Raw genomic sequence first — 17,177 nt, forward strand, 5'->3', positions numbered from 1 at the left:
TGAGATGTCTTTCTCAGTCACACAGTAAATATACGGGCCTGATTCTAACCCTGGTCTTCCATCACGCTGAGGGGTACTTGCCATTATACTAAACCAGCTTCTAATAAAAATAAAAGTAATGAGATCAGAATTTGATTGTTGTCCTATTTGAGTAAAAGAAGACAAAGTCAGATTACAGGAAAATAGAGGTGAGTATGATGAAAAACACGAAGAGGAAAAAAGCCATAAATATATGACATAGGTGCCCATCTGACAACATAGGAGAATCTGTGAGGAGGGGACCTGGGATGACGAATGCGCGTGCATGCGCGCGCGCGCGCGCGCGCGCACACACACACACACACACACACACACACACACAGAGGAAAATCAGAGTGACAGAGAGATGCGCTTCACACTATGGTAAAAGAAATATGAAAGGGATGCAAAGAAACACAGTCCCAACGTGTCATGACTGAACTGAAAAGAAAACCTACATTTTAATGCAATCCTATAAAAAAACAGTCATAGCAGGACCGATGAGGGACAGGCTTTCCTAGAAAAAACTAATCTCACATTTCTTTGTTAACCAAAGATTTATATGAAAAACAAATGTCTTTTCTCATTTACCTATAAAAGAACCAAGAGGCAGTTTTACTCAGGGAACTAATAAAAACTGGTTTCACAACCCAGAATAAAAAGGAGTTCTTCCAATTCTGGTCTTCTACCCTGAATCACTAAAAAGAACACAGCAAGCATTTTATTATTTGTTTTTGTTTTTGTTCTTTTAAAAAAAGCAATGCTGGGCAAAGAACTGGCCAATTCATTCAGACCTTCTGAAAACAGTGTGCCTATACCCACTTTTCATGGGAAATTTTAAGTGACTTTTAAGGATATTCTGACTATATTTTCACTACCTACACAGAATTTAATCCACACATAAAACTTACTAGTTGCATCTTGTATTTTTTTTCTAATTTCTCTCCTCCACCGGTACTTTTCAATAGGCCCAGTGCTGCTGTGCTTGGTTTCTTACAGATTTATCACTTTAGTGAGAACATCCAAATCAATCTGGATTTACAGGAATGAAGTTTTATTTGTTGTTGATTTTTTTCTTTTCTTTTTTTTTAAACATTAGTTTCATAAAAGAATACTCCCGTTTGAGATGGCCTTGGTAGTTTTATATATGTATATTTTTTAAGTGCTGATTTATTATATTTAATGGTGCTTTGTTCTTTTCAGGTATAGCGGACTATCTCTGCCTTATGCTAAGTGTTCTGACAACAAAAGGCAACCTTGAGAAAAAAGATTCCTGGTTCAATGTGTCTACCACAACACTGAAGCCACCAGCTTTTCTGTGTGTAACATGAACCGGACAGTTAGGAAATCTGCTTTCTATTTGCATTCAGCCAACCCCCTATTAATGTATTTTCAACACCAATTGTTGTATGGCTGCTGCTAGGAGTTCAAAAAGTCACCAAAAAGAGTAAAAGCAAGAGCCTTAATAATATTCATGCTCAGGCATGGCTTCAATTGCTTGCTTGCAGTGTTATTTAGCAGTTTCTCTACTATCAGTAATCCTGAATGAAAACTCACACCATTAGATCATAGGTTATTAAATGCTGACAGAGAGCCTCCTTTTAGATTCAACAATTTCCTTCTGCTCTGTAACGCATTTTTCTTTCTTTTGAAATTTTAAAAGAAAGTATGCAAAACACTATCATTTACTCCTTTCAAAACAACATCACCAACCCAGACTCTTACTGATAATAAACTCCTGTTCAAAAAATAGTAAGTACAAGGGCCAGGGATTTAGCTCAGCGGTTTGGTGGCCTGCCTTTAAAGCGCAAGGACCCAAGTTCAATCCCCAGTACCAAAACATAAGTACAGTGCTAAGTTTTCCTTAAAACTTAAGAGTAAGATTTTAAAAAATCAAGAGAGGAGGGGAAGAAGATGTAAAAAGAATTAAGTATTCTGTACATATGTTATCAGATGTATTTTTGTTTTCCTTTTTACCTACTTTTACTTGGCCCAAACACCCTAGGCAGAGTCCTTTCCCCCTCGAACCTTTAATAAATGTAAAACTCTACCACCATTTACACTTGTTTCAGCCAGTCTTTGTTCAGGACACACACACACACACACACACACACACAGAGGAAAATCTAAAACTCATCTCTAGTAGGAGACTCCAGCACCCAAAAAATTAGTGATACATGTACCAATTCCCCATGATCAATGTCATCATTATGAACTACAAGCATGTTCTAATAAAAATAAATTTAAATAAATAAATTTCTGCCCTAAGAAGAGAAAAAAATTCCAAAGTGCTAACAGGAGATACTGAAATTTTAAAAAGCATAAAGAATCAAAACTGAGGAGTTAAAATTTTGCCTTATGAAATGAACTAAAAATAAAGGAAAACGTTGAAATGAAAGTCTATACAAATTAAGAGACTTTATCTGCCATACTGGTAAATATGGAAAGTTTCCTCACCTCCAGAAAGATCTTGCTGTCTTTCACAGTCTATATAAGACATTTGAAGAATGTGGCATCTTAAGAGAAGCAGCAAAGCTATGAAAGAAGTGAGTCCCAACAATTGCTTTATTGGTGTCATTATAATGGTTGACATATTTTTCCTCTGAGATGATATAAAGTGATAAAATTACTATCAGCAGTTTACTATCATTTATAATCCTGGTAGTTTCTAGGTTCCTTTAATGCCTCTCCTACCTTAAAAATTAAATTGATTTACTGTACATTGGACTCCATTCCACCTTTCTTCAGCCTACTTTGACATGAAGATAGACATCTCCACATTTAAAGGGTACAAAGAATGTGTCAAGTAATATTCCTAGAGTATATTTCATTTGAAGCCAATTTTAGGGAAACAGGAATTTCCCTCCTAGCAATTAATTTTATTAAGTGAAAAAGTTCTTCAAACCATGTACTCCTGCCCCTCCTGCCCCTGTAGAAGAGATGCCTAAGGGTTACTGGGCTAGATCTAGCATGTTCCAGCCACAGTCACACACACCATTACGTGTGGAAAACTCTTCGTAACACTTTGTTAAACAAATGAATAGAAAGTAAATTAATTACTTCTCAGAGTAAATTAATTACCTCTCACCGCAATTACAAGGTCTGTTTAGACCTACCCCACCCCAACGGGACAAGAGCCAAGATTCCTGAAACCTGGGGAATAGTACTGAGTCCCACATACAGGTACTGCAATACCGTGGCCATCTATGTGATAACCAAGACAGCTACCAAGTGTCTGAGAATACATGAATATGCTAGACAAATGGATGATTCCTGTCCTGGGTGGGATGGGTGAGACAGCAGGGGACACCAGATTTCATCATGCTACCAGAACGGTGTGCAATTTTAAAACTTCCAAATTGTTAATTTCTTGAATTTTCTACTTAATATTTTCAGACCAGGCTTGACCACAGGTAACCAAAACCACTGAAAGTGAAACCAAAGAAAAAGGGGGAGGACTGTCCCTTCCTACCTATGAATGCTTCAGTGACCTCTTTCTCTTACAGCCTTTCTCTGACAATCGTTATACACAATGCATGTCAGAGCAGATCTGTAGAATTTTCTTAATCATCTATATATAGCTGAAATGCATACAAAAGTAACACAGTTCACAGTACTGACTGAGCTGAAAGAGAACCTACATTCTGTAGTTTTATGAAAAACTGTCATAAGAGTATCAATGAGGGTAAGACAACACAGATAAACCCCTGTGTAAACAGAATGAAGTCTACAAACTATCTTTTCTTTGTTTGACAGCTACAATTCTGAAGATGTCACTTAACAGTTTGTAAAAGTACAATACCTCTGTGCAGTGACCTGGCAATTTTTCAAATGACATTCACTCTGGGGGCTGATAATGGTAATATAGTAAGCTTCTGAGAAAAAGCAGATTTATATTTTCAATACTTGAGAAGGGAGAACAGATAAGGTGAACTACTGTGCAATTTATACATGACACAGTTTAATTATAAAGATATAACAAGCTGTAAATTACAAAGATATAACAAACTGAGAGTTATATATTACCGTGTAACTCAAGCAATTACAAAGTAACATTTAAGTCTCTCTCAAAGTGCCTAATAACCTGCTAGCACTAAAATAACCCACTTAGAGGTTTTTTTTTTAAGTTCATTTGGGGGTGAAGGGAGGGCAGGGACAAGGGGAAAAAATGAGAACCAAGACCTGTCATGTAAAGGTACAAGATCCCAGTAATGAATATAACTGTACTGTATACCTAGAATGTAACAATAAACTCAATAAAAGAAAAAAAAAAGTTCATTTGGTTTATTTTGCTCATAAACATCTACATTTCTGACCAGAATCAAGGAATTTTCAGTAATCACAGGGATAAAATCAGCCTCTCAATCTAGTATTTTTAAATTGTGTTGCTAAAGACATAAAAAATGTGCTGATACTGATGACAGAGATTGTCTAATAAAAACCCTTCGAGAATCCTCATCCCTCTCCGCTTTTCTACAGAGCAGCTGTGCCTCACACAGATTCAATATAACTGTAGTATACCTAGAATGTAACAATAAACTCAATAAAAGAAAAAAAAAAGTTCATTTGGTTTATTTTGCTCATAAACATCTACATTTCTGACCAGAATCAAGGAATTTTCAGTAATCACAGGGATAAAATCAGCCTCTCAATCTAGTATTTTTAAATTGTGTTGCTAAAGACATAAAAAATGTGCTGATACTGATGACAGAGATTGTCTAATAAAAACCCTTCGAGAATCCTCATCCCTCTCCGCTTTTCTACAGAGCAGCTGTGCCTCACACAGATTCACATGAATAAAAATATTTAGCCGAGAAACCACCCACTTAGTTTATTTTCCATATGACTTTCCTGTAATTATTTTGTAAACTGTTCGCACAACAATACATAAAAACATCTGCAAAAACAGGTAATTAATGTGTCAAGCCAAACTAATGCATTTTTTATGGTGTCCATGCTTCGTCAACTGTAATTATAACTCTTTTTTAAGCAAATGATGATGTGTTTGTTGCAATGTGCAAGTGGTTATTTTGGACGCTCTGTTTACTATTCATACAATCTGAATATAAAACTCCTCAGCTACTTTACCCCACATCAGTGCTTTACCTAGCTTTTTGCTGAAGCAGGAAAGTGGCTCTCTTTCCCAAGCTATAATTTGCGGTAAACATTTTTGTCACTAAAACATGAAACTCACAACAAAAAAAAGTTGACACCAAAATAGCCAACAATTCAAGAAGCATGTGCCAACCAACTCCTCATCTAAACTTTCTTTCTCTAGGGGAAATATGGTGGCGTTAAGGCATAGTATGGCAAGCCTCAAAGAATTACCAGCAGTTTAAAGGTTCATGGTGAGTTTTGTGTTTGTTTGGTACCGGGCATTGAACTTGGGACCATGCGCTTGCGAAGCAGGTGGTGGAACCACTGAGCTAAATCCCCAGCCCTGTTCACGGTGAGTTTTCATGACAGTGTCCATTCCATCTAGATCTGCCAAACACAAATATCTGTAATGTGGCCAGTGAAGAACAAAATCCTCCCCAAAACACACTGTTTCCTGGTTAACCTACCCTGCTTGCATCCAACCACAGGAAAGACCATTACACTCATTAACTGTTACTTCGATGTTCTAAGCTGACTACTCTATGCCAATGACCATCCTGTGCCGGCCATTCCTGGTGGCTCAAGGCATGCAATTTCTAAGGTTGTGTTTCCAAAACTAACAACAGCAAAGATTAAAAAAGAAGCACAGCTCTGTACTATTTTTCTAAGCCTCCTTTTCCATTTAAAATAAATGTATGAATAAATAAAAAGCATTTTTTAAAAAAATATCTGTGGTAACTAATTATGGTATACAGGAAAACCTAGCTAATAAAGACCTCTCAGAACAGAATTTTCTGGTTTGTCTTTTTCCATTTTTACTTTTATTAGTGCGTTTGCAATATGTAATGTTCACAGTCCTCAAAGGATATACACGTATATAACAAACCTCCATTCTTTTTCCATCCCCTCTCTCTCCCCTCTCTTCCCACTCTCTCCATCCCTTGGTCTCCTTCCCATCTGCAAAGGATCTGTTTTCCCTAGATTTCTTTTTACACTCAAATGTTTAGGGTTGTTGGAAAATGAAACATTATAGGATCCAGCTTACATTAACTCTTTATTTTGCTACAAACCTTTCTCAAATGAGGTCAGGACAGCTCTGCTGGTCTGAGGAGAAGCAAGAGGCTCTAGAAGAAACACCATGGGCACTGAGATGTGATGAGCAAGGCGGCCACGGGGGCAGAGAAGCAACGCTCCCAGACAGTGCCAGCAGGAAGAAGCCCAAGGCTCCTCCCACAAGGTAACGTAGGTCTGTGGCTGAAGAACGGGGAGGGGAGAAGCTAGAAGCCAAATCAGCACAGCCTTCCAGGCCACAATAACTACGGATTTTCTTCTAAAAGCAACAGGATTTTTATACAAGGGGATGACAGAGTAGATTATATTCTTAAAACATCAGTCAGGCTGTTGGAAGCAAAATAAAAATGGACAAAAGTAAGAACAGAAGTAGTAAAACCAATTGCAAAGTTGTTATGAAAGACAAACGGATGGGACTTTCGAAGTGTCAAAACATCTCCCAGATAAAAAGCAAACAAAATTAGCAAAAATATCAAGTGGAAATTGACTTTAAAAATTGAAAACATGCAGCAAGCAAAACAAGAGTCTGTGGTGCCTTAATAGGGGGCTCTGCCAATCTGCTGTGCTCCACAACCCCTTCCCCAGCACAATGCGAGGCATATGCTGCTGTAGAGGGGGCATCTGAAAGCTTGGGTTGGGGGGGGACACAGTCTTAAAAGGAAAAAAAAAAACCACAATACTCACCAAAAACTAAGAAGCCTCAGTAAAACTGAATATCAGAAATTGGGACATGGAGAACCCAGTAGAGTGGTATATTGAAAATGCTGGGGAGGGGGATGTCAACCAAGACTCTAATATCCAGAAAAACTATCTTTCAACAATAAAAACAAAAAAAGCATTCCCAGAAGAAGAAAATTTGTTGCTAGCAGACCCACCAATTAAAATATACTTTCAGGAAGCAAAAAAAAAGAGAGAAGCCAGGCATGGTACACACACACACCAGTAATTCCAGCATTGGGGAGGATGAGAAAAAAGATCACGAGTTTAAGACCAGCCTAGGGTACACAGCAAGACCCTGTCTCAGAAAGCTAGAAAAAGGAAAGGAGAGGAGATGACACCAGAAAGTAACTCAAATCCAAACAAAATGTAAATTCCCTTAATTCTTACACAAATTGTTTTAAAAGACAAGTATGTTTAAACAATATCATAAAACTATACTGTAAGAGTTATATAAAGATGTAACCAACATGACAATAACAACAAGAGACAATAACAGAAAGAGGTATTGAAAAGGAGCCACACTGAAGCAGTTTCTATGTTTACTTGAATTAGGATAATTTTGCTGTGAAGTAGAAAATTTTTAAGTTAAAGCTGATGGTTACTATATACTCAAACTGGTATAATATTTTTTAAAAAACCCTAGCAAGTAAAGAGTACCTTAGAACATATATATTTACTACAAGAAAATAAAAGACATAAAAAATGAGACATACAGAAAATGACAGACATAACTCTAACCGTATTAAAAAGTACATTAAATGTATAACAACTAAATACTCAAATCAAAAGCAAAGACTATTTCTAAGACTGGATTATAAACCACAGAAGAGACACTTTGATCCAAAGTAATAAGCAGATTGAAGGTAAAGAAAAAGAGGCCAGGGATTTGATATTTGATACAGTGGTTCTGCCGCCTGCCTTGCAAGCACAAGGGCCTGAGTTCAATCCCCAGCACCAACCAAAAAAAAGAAAGAAACAGAAAAAGATATATCAGAATATAACTATAAGCTAGGTAGAATAAGTATACTAATATGCAGCAAAATATATTTTTATGAAAAAATGTTACTGGAGACAAGAAGTCATTTTATAACATAAAAAGGTTAATCAAGAAGATACAACAATTATCAACATGCATGCATCTAATAACAGAGCCCCAAAATAAATAAAGACAAAATACAGAAATAAAGAAATAGGTAAGTCACCGATACTATTCAGAGATCTCCCATTTGCTAGAACAATCACTGCTCAGCCTTTTGGCTAAGATCAAGTGTAGTAGTTGCTAGAAGAGAGAAAGTTGGCAATGGTGCCAAAGAACTGCACACTATCATCCAGCAACCTGAACCAGCTGCATCTACAGAATACCCAACAACAGACAACACGTGCTGGGCCACAAAGCAAGTTCTAATGAGTTTAAATGAATCAAGACCATGCAAAGTACCATAATGATTCAACCAGAAATCAACGACAAAAGAAATTTTGGAAAATCCACAAATCTTTGAAAATTAAAGAACATATTTCTAAATAATACATGGATCAAAGAACAAACTACAAAGGAAAGTGGAAATTATTTCAAGCTGATGAAAATGAAAGCAACATATCAAAATATATGGGATGCAAAAGCAGTGTTCAGAGGAACACTGATTATAGCTTTAAATGTCTACATTGAAAAATAATCTAAAATCAATAACCTAAGCTTCCATCTCTTTAGGTAAAGTCTAAACAATGAAGAATGAACTATACAGAAAGAAAACAGGAAGGAAAAGAAGCCAATCAAACAAAAAATTGAAAAAAATACACAGAAAACAAATGAAATAAAAATTCAATTCTCTGAAAACCAACAAGCCATTAGCTAGACTAACCAAGGGACACAGAGAAGACAGCACTGTCAGTGCAATGAACATGTTCAACTCTCGATTAACAATGCTTTGTTTTGCCTTCATTTTTGAGTTGTTGTTGTTGTTGTTGTTGTTTTCACTAGCTACAGAATTCTCAAAAGGCAGGTTTTTTTCCTTTCCCTGCATTATTCATTCTTCTTTCAGAAATTATTTTAGATTTTATTTTACTTTATCTGTACATGTTTGCAGTACATGGAGTTCACATTCATCCAGGAATGATTCCCTTTATTTGCATGGTTTCCATCAAGAAATAATGTCATTCTTACCACTGTTCTGTAATGGTCATTTTTCTTTATTTTCTGGCTGCCTTTAAGATTTAATAGGCTTTTGTGTAGGTTCTGTGTTTTGTGCTCAGGGTTTGCTGAGCTTCTTCGACTTGTGGGTTGTTTTTTTACCAAATTTAGAAAGCTTTTAGTTATTACTTCCTTAAATACTTTGTTTCTCCAGCCTTTTTCAAGGGTTCCAACTATTCATGCCAAAGTGATTCCATAGTTCATTGATGCCAACTTGATTTTCCTTCTTTTTTATTTCATTTTGGGTAGTTCCTGTTGCTGTGTTCTAAAGTTCACTGTTCCTTCTGCAATACCTAATCTGGCACTAATCCTAACCCTTTTATTTTTCATTTCTGATACTACAGCTTTCATTCCTAGAAGTTCAATTTGAGTCTTTTCTAATTCTCCCATATTTCTATGTATGATAACTTTTTCAACATAATGAACACAGTTAAAACTTTTAAAGTCACTTCTATGTCACTTTTGAGTGGGTCTGATTAATCAGTTTTTTCCTTCATTTACGGTTACATTTTTTTTTCTGTTTCTTTGTATGAACAATAATTTTTTTTTATTGAATTCCAGCCAAAGTTTAATTTTTGGGGAGGGTGGCATTTTTCTAATTCCTATCAGTATTCTTGAGCTTTACTGTAGGATATAGTTAGGCTTCTTGAAAATAGTTTGATCCTTTTGGGTCTCGCTTTTATGATTTGTTACAGTGGGCCTAGAAATAATTATTATTTCTTCTGAGTATTCAACCTAATGCTCCATAACTGCAGTTTTTCAGCCTACCTCTTGGGAGGAGATACTACTCCCAGCACTGTATCAAGATCCAGGACTGTGTGCTGTCCCTTCAGGGCTGCATCTTGCTGGCCAGGGTCAGGTTCCCATAGGCACCACAGATCAGTATGCTGCTGAATACTGTTGCTCCGCCCTCTGTGCACGGTCTCCTCTTCAGACATAAGCAAGACACCATGCATCAGACAATGGTCCTGTGTCTCTGTCCTGCAAGCCCTAAAGGTGAACTCCAGCACTGGTCTTCTATGCCTCTCAACTCCATCTCTTGGGGTTCTATGGGGACCCATGGTTTATTTCTCCCAGCAATAGTGCCTGAAAATTCAAAAAGATAGCAAGTCGAAGCAATCATATGCTTCACCCAATTTATCTGCTTCCCCTCGGAAACCACTGTCTTTTGTTACCTGGTGTCGTGTCTTGAAAACTCTTATTGAAAGGATTTGGTCTGGTACCTTGAGTTTCTTCCTGGAGAAGAGTGAAGACAGTCTGTTTACCATGTGGCATTGGTGGAAGCCCTATTTGTAATGTGGCTACTAGAAAGTTTAAGACTGCACACGTGTCTTGTGTTGTATTTCTATTGTACAATGCTATTTTGGATAGTTGCTGAAGTCATATAACTCTGAAGTCACCAAGGAAAATATGGTAAGGACTAAAAAGACTGAAGACAAAGTCTCCATGTCTTCAGCACCTGATCAAAGGGAGAAAAAGGATGACAAAGCCAACTTCGAAGTTTCAACCTAAGAATTAGAAAACCAAGAAAGTATGAGGTTGTTAAAATAACAAGTGTTATAGGAAGTAGAGTTTGTCTCTTTTTTTTCCCCCCCTGGTACTGGGGATTGAACTCAGGACCTTGCACTTGCCAGGCAGGCACAGTGCCACTGAGCTACATCCCCAGCCCCAGGCAGCAGAGTTTGTAGTAAACAGTCCCTACAGTTTGTGAACATGTGAGTTACCAAAAATGTTAGGGATAAATAACATGAAGGATAAGAATAAATAATGTTATTCATAAATAACATTAAGGATAAGGATGCTGAAGACTGAAGGCCTAGCAGCAGTTATCCTGGTTGGTTTCTTGAAACACATCTGTTCAGATGTCTACCAGGGCATGGAACTCAAATGACCTGGCTTGACAGGTTACGCTACAAAGCTTCTATATTCTGTTCCCTATATCACCACGTTGACTCATGTAGAAGGACTATACTACATTCTATCACTTATTTGCCTCTTCTTGATTACTCATTCCTTCTGATTAGTTATTCCTTCTAATCTTATTTTCCACTGCCTAAAGATGGGCCTTTTACCAGCAGTGTAGGTCAGGGCCAAACCAATCAACTACAATAAAAAAACCCAATTTAGGATTCTTTGTTTATAACCTCTGTTTTTACTTCTCCTGAGTATTTAACACGTGTTCTTCAATGCTCTACAGGGTACTTTTCTCCTGTAGGGGAAAGAGCTATCTCTGGCCTGGACTCATTAAAGATAACTATTGGTGGCACGACTGCTATATTTGATGACTTTCCCACACAAGTCAATAAAATAGGGGTGCTTTAATTAATCAAGGAATAATGTAATCACACTTAACACAATGCAAAATCCATTTAATCATCTGTACCTATGACTATTCTTTTTTTTTTTTTTTTTGTACCAGGGATCAAACTCAGGACCTTGAGCTTGCCAGGCAGGTATCGGCACCACTGACCTAAATCCCTGGCCCTATGGCTATTCTGTAACTGAGTAATGGCCAAAAAAAAAGTTGGAATTACTAGAAGGTGAGAAAATTCCTTGCAAACATGAAAAAAGAAGTGATGTCATAGATTATGAAGTTCTCAGATCATTTATTAATTTATCAAGTACCCTATTTCAAAGCCCTGCAATAAAATGATCAAAAAAACAGAGTGGTTTAGCTAAAAGGAAATCCTTAACAAATTTCAAAAAACTAAAATAATTCAGACTAAGTTCTTCAAACATGATGTTTCTTTAACCGAGGAAAGGAACATTTTTCATACTGTAGGTGTAAGCCATTGACATCTTTAAGGATCCATTCATTATTCTGCCTACTGCACCTGTGAATTACTTAGAAGATTTCATAAATGTATTGTTTAATTTTTTGGCAGTTGTAGTTGTTCTCATTTCTAGGAATAAAGAAAAAATACAACAAATTACCAATATCAAAGAAGACCTTACAGATGTCAAAGATATAGGGTTATTAAGTCATGCTACAATTAATATGATCATCTGTGAAACAAATTTCTTAAAGGATACAATATAGAAACACCGACAAAAAGAGAAATATGTATCTTTTTAATAGATATCCAATTTTAACAGTTGGTTCTCTAATAAAGAAAGTGAACCTACTATTAGAACGCTTCCCATACAATTCTCAAATTCGTTAAGTGTAATAATTGCTCTGTGCTATTTAGAAGAATGACCCTATTTTCTTGCAAGGTAAATCATGAGATAAAGGTAATGATGTCCATAATTTACTCTTAAATTCAGCAAATATAAGTATATTTTAAAAATTTAAAACACATATAAAGTCATGCAAAAAGATTAGCAGTCAAATCTAATGATGCATAAAAAGAATAAAATACATTACAACTGAATAAAGTTTGTGAACATTCAGAAAACAACCCATGTAGAGTCTTAGGCCTAGAGGACAATGGTGGCCACCCAAACTCAAATCTCCCCACACAACTTCTCAAAACAAAAAAATTGAGACTGCAAATAAAGCCACATATGACCCATATTTTCACTGTTATCAGGAAACAAAGAACAACATTCAGATTCCCTGTAAATAGGGAAAGAAACCGAATGACAACAGAGCTCCCAGGCCCCCTAGCACACCCCTGTGGATGTGGAGAACAGGGAGGAGAAGCCTAAGTGATTCCTTGAAAAGCAAAGTACAGAAAAGCACGGGAGAAACCAAAGCAGAGGGGAAAACCGCCCCCAGAAAAAGTCCAACTAAATGCAAAAACTCTAAACAGACAGGGACTTGATAGCTCAAAGGACTGTTGTGAAGAAGTGCTTGAAAGTAAGTAGAACCAAAAATCAGAAGCTCAGTAAAACTTCTCTCCTGGGGAAGAATCAGACATTGGGTAAAAGGAAGATGTGGCAGAGAAAGAGTGAAGGAAAGATGGGCATGACAGGAAGATATGAACCCTACAAGAAACAAGATACCTCCCCCTCTCCCTGTCACATCCCTAAAAGACACTGCACAGAAGAGGGCCAAACCAACAGAAAAGATGCTGTTGAGGGGAATGCTACCCTGCGAGAAAAGAATACAAAGACAAAAAAGTAGGCCTCAACAGCCCCATACTGTTAAACCACCAGGACAGCAGCTTCCCTTGCAGAAGTAGGAATTGAAAATGGAGATAAGAAAGCATCTAGGGTGCTGATCAAATTCTACCTCTTGATCCAGGAATGGGTTCCATGGGTGTTTCCCATGTGTGAAAATATATTCAGCCATATACTTGTTGTATCTACTTGTCTATATATATAACTATACTTCAGTTTGAAAATTGGAAAAAAGATATAATGCCTGATGTCTAGAGGATTACAGTCTGAGAAACATATAAGAGAAAACTTACAAACAACAAAGCAGCCTTTCGTTTTTTTAAAGATGGGAGAGAGGGTGTAATAAATGACACTGAGTCAGGAAGGATAAGGGTGACATTTTGATTGGTTTTGCTTGTTCCCTGTTCAGGTGCATTCCTCTCACATACTACAGTTATGCTACTCAGTTCACATGATTCATCAGGGACAGCGCTGTCCACCTTCCCCCAGATGACCAAACAACTATGACAACCAGGCTGGAAGACAGAGGTAAAGCACATGACCCACACCGAGCCCATCCTACCCAGGACATTTATTGCACTTATGGGCAAAATACCCTTTCTCTGGATCCTGAAAATCAAATCAGAGAAAGGATGGCAAGTACTGAGTGTGTAGAAAGACAGGGAAATAGGAAATCCAAGACCAGGTGACATTTCCTGAACACCTGAATCCAGCAATATGTTACCAGTGAACCACTCATTTCTGAGAGCTAAAACATCCTTTTCTGTGTGGGCTTCTTTGAGTTGCTTAGGTTTTTGTTACCCGTAACTGAAAGTCTAGTCTAACACAAAACCTGAAAGAAGGACTGACCTGAGTACAGGGTAACTTGAAAGGCAACCCTTTCATTTGTGATCATCAGGAACAGAGAAGCTAAAGTGTTCTCTCTGAACCCACGAGATACTTCCTTCTGAGTTCACTGCATTAGTAATTACTTTCTCCTGTTGGATCAACTAAAGAAAGGAAAAAACCACAATGCTGGTGGGGACAGAAAGATGGAAGAGTAAGTGGCATATTTAAATCACTTCATATCTCTTTTGAAAACTCAATTTTACTGCTTTAACATGCTTTCTACTAAACAGTTAAGATCCGAGAAATTCTCAACAAGGGCAATTTACAGTAAAGAATATAGATTCTATTTTAATACAGAAAAGGCTGAAGAAAATTTTCATAATAGATATATCCTGAATAATAGTGCTTTCCTTTGGAAAGATCTCATCTCCAGATTAAGGACAGATTCAGACTTCAAAAAGCCTTCTTTTCCACCAGTATTACAATGACAAAATATAGATGAGATATCAACAGGCACAACTGGGTTAAAATTTAGGATATGAATCTCTGTTGCAAGTGGGACTTATCCTAGGAACACAAGAGTGGCCCAACAAAAGAAAATCAATATGGTACACACGGGGGAAAGGAAAAGATAACCATTTCAGTTGATACAGAAAAAAGCATTTGATAAAATCCAACACCATTTCATGATGAAAACATCCGTAACCTAGAAATACAAGGGAACATCCTCAACATGACAAAGGACATCTACAAAAACCAGCAATTAGCATTATATACAATAATAAAAGATTAAAAGTTTTGCTCCTACCATCAGGAACTTTGAGACAAGGACGCCTGCTTTCTAAATATTCTCTACTGTACTGAAGTTCTAGCCAGGGCATTAGGCAAGAAAAAGAAATAAAAAGCTTTCAAATTGAAAAGGAAGAAATAAGGGCCAGGCGTGGTGGTGCACACCTGTAATCCCAGCACTCGGGAGGCTGAGGCAGGAGGATCGCTGCGAGTTTGAGACCAGCCTGGGCTACGTAGTGAGTTCCAGGTCACTCTCAACTATACAGTGAGATCCTGTCTCCAAAAAAAAAAAAAAGAAAAGAAAAGGAAGAAATAAAGCTATTTTCATGGATAACATAATCCTATATAAAAAACTACAACAAAAACAACTAGAGCTAATGAGCAAATTCAACAAGATGGTAGGTAAAAATTAACACAAAAAAAAACTTGAGTCTATATACACAACAAGAATGAACAAGTTGAAAAGAAAACATTTGTTTAAATTCAATTTACAATAGCATTCAACAGAATAGAATACCTAGAAATAAATTTAACTCAGGAAGAAAAATACTCATACATCGAAAACTACAAAATATTGCTAAAAAATCAAAGATAGATATAGAAAGAAAGAAATCCTGTATTTACAGATTGGAAGACTTAAAACGTGTACAGATTTAATGCAATTCTGATCAAAACTCCAACTGCCCTTTTTTTTTTTCACAGAAAGGCTAATTCTGAAATCTAGATAAAATTGAAAAGTGCTCTAAATTATAGTCAAAATAATATTGAAAAAAGAGAAAAAATTCTAAGAAAGATTCATAAATTTTACAAAGCTAAGGGCCATGAATTTAGCTCAGTGGCACCACTCCTGCCTCTCAAGTGCAAGGTCCTGAGTTCGATCCCTGGACCAGAAAAAACTAAATAAAAACAAAAAAGCTAGGAGTCAATGCATTAGAAAGAAGGAAGGTCATATCACTATTGCAGCTTGAGTTTTAGCTAGCCTTGCGCTGTACAGCACTTTGCACTAAGCTAAGCAATACCTTAAAGTGAACCAGAAAATACTTTTGCAATACTTTCTGAGTTAACAAACACTTGTAAATAACTCAAATAAAATTTAAAGTTACACATTTTCATACCTGAAATTCAACAATAAGATGTCATATGTCTTGCATCCCTTTACCAAAGCAAGACAGATACTATCTTTCTCATGCATCTACCCATTCCAAAGCAAACAAGGTTACCCTTCAGGTTCCCAGATATTCATGTACTCACATTCAAAGCAATAAATCAATGATCCCAGCTGCTTTTTACAGCACGCAAGTATATACTGAATACACAGAGAGTAGTCACATCTACAGACCCTAGACACATTGTAGAGCCAACTCTTCAGAGAACGGCTGAACTCCTACTGGCTGCGTCCTTGAGCAAATCACTTAGTTTATATAAGTCATAGTTTCCTCCATCTGAAAACACCTTTCGATGTGGAGCCAATCTAAGTGACTCAAAAGAAACCAAGAAGTACATGTGGGTTTGAGGTCTCACCAAGAGAAGCAGTTGAGACCCAATAAAGAGGCACTGACTGATGCAGTACTGAATACACAAAGCAACAGTTTTTGAAAAATGTACGGACATCTCTACTCAGGGATGGGGTACACTATGAAAAGGAGCTTGGTACTGCCCGTGATACCATTTATAAAAATGAAGATGGGTGAAGATTATTCACATCTCTAAGCAAAGTATTAACATTAGAAACAGTCTTACTGGTCAAAAATATCAATACAACTTTGAAATAAACATTAGATATCAACAATATCCAAGAGGTCTTTTCATTATAAATTTAATTCATAACGTGCTGGAGATTTCAATCAAGTAAAAGAAGAGAAGAGGAGAGGGAAAGGGAGGGGAGAAGGCAAGGGAAGGAGTAGAGAAGTAGAAAATTGTGGCACAAGCAACAAGCTCAATGGAAAGCAATGGGTTTGGCTAAAGCAGCAAATCTACCAAATATTTTCAACAAGATAACACTCCATAATGAAAGAGCATATTATCATGCCAGAGTTGGCAGAAATAGCTCATTCTGAAGGGCCTCAATACTTTTTATATTTTCAAAAAGAAAGCCATTTTATAGTCCCTATCACAGTGCTTAGTATATACAAGTAATAAGCACTTGAGGATCAACTGATAAATGGTTGATTATTGGAGACAAATGATGTAAAAATAAAGTTTTCAACATTTGATACTGAAGATCTGCTGCTTCTCCATTTTAAAAAGCCAACAAGGGGGGAAATGTGTGAGAAGTAGCATGGTATAGAGGAAAAAAAGATTTGTGTTTGGAAAGACCAAGATTAAAATCTTGGCTTTACTCTTACTGGCTGTGTCCTTGAGAAAATCACTTCATTTACACAAGTCTCAGTTTCCTCCATCT

The 17,177-nt window shown here is 36.8% G+C and overlaps 1 protein-coding gene across 6 annotated transcripts in view; it reads right to left on the minus strand.

Moving 5' to 3' along the window:
- Positions 1-17,177, minus strand: part of Rps6kc1 (ribosomal protein S6 kinase C1) — a 160,071-nt gene that overhangs the window by 81,313 nt on the left and 61,581 nt on the right. The window contains exon 1 of one of the 6 annotated variants that reach the window (XM_010642539.3): positions 9,863-10,254. The exons of the other annotated variants lie outside the window; for them this stretch is intronic. The gene's annotated coding sequence lies outside the window, so the exon portion shown is untranslated. Of the gene's footprint in view, positions 1-9,862; positions 10,255-17,177 lie in introns of those variants that run through there. 6 annotated transcript variants of the gene reach the window in all.

Source organism: Fukomys damarensis, unplaced genomic scaffold (assembly GCF_012274545.1).
Source record: "Fukomys damarensis isolate Sample0158 unplaced genomic scaffold, DMR_v1.0_HiC HiC_scaffold_11, whole genome shotgun sequence".
Lineage (NCBI taxonomy): Eukaryota > Metazoa > Chordata > Mammalia > Rodentia > Bathyergidae > Fukomys > Fukomys damarensis.